At 39.1% G+C, this 207-nt stretch overlaps 1 protein-coding gene across 1 annotated transcript in view; it reads left to right on the top strand.

The window, feature by feature from the left end:
- cacna1ba (calcium channel, voltage-dependent, N type, alpha 1B subunit, a) overlaps positions 1-207 on the top strand; it is a 129,772-nt gene that overhangs the window by 83,193 nt on the left and 46,372 nt on the right. The gene's annotated exons all lie outside the window — the stretch shown is intronic.

Genomic DNA, 207 nt, shown 5'->3' with positions numbered 1-207 from the left:
TTTGATTAAAGTTTATCAGAATTGAGTTGCTGACTCATTACATTTACTACTTATTGAAGGTACTTCAGTGATGAAAGTGGAGAGGATATTGAGGCAGTCAGTGCCAGGACCTCACCTCACTGTGGCCATTGTGCTGCACTCAGGATGTCAGGCTGCATTACTGTCCCTTTGTATTAATAATCCTCTGCATTTTCATATAAATTAATG

Source organism: Morone saxatilis, unplaced genomic scaffold (genome assembly GCF_004916995.1).
Source record: "Morone saxatilis isolate NCDOM2014 unplaced genomic scaffold, NCSU_SB_2.0 Contig16, whole genome shotgun sequence".
NCBI classification, from domain to species: domain Eukaryota; kingdom Metazoa; phylum Chordata; class Actinopteri; family Moronidae; genus Morone; species Morone saxatilis.
The sequence above is the reverse complement of the archived record's forward strand: the minus strand, read 5'-3'. Positions and strand labels throughout refer to the sequence as shown.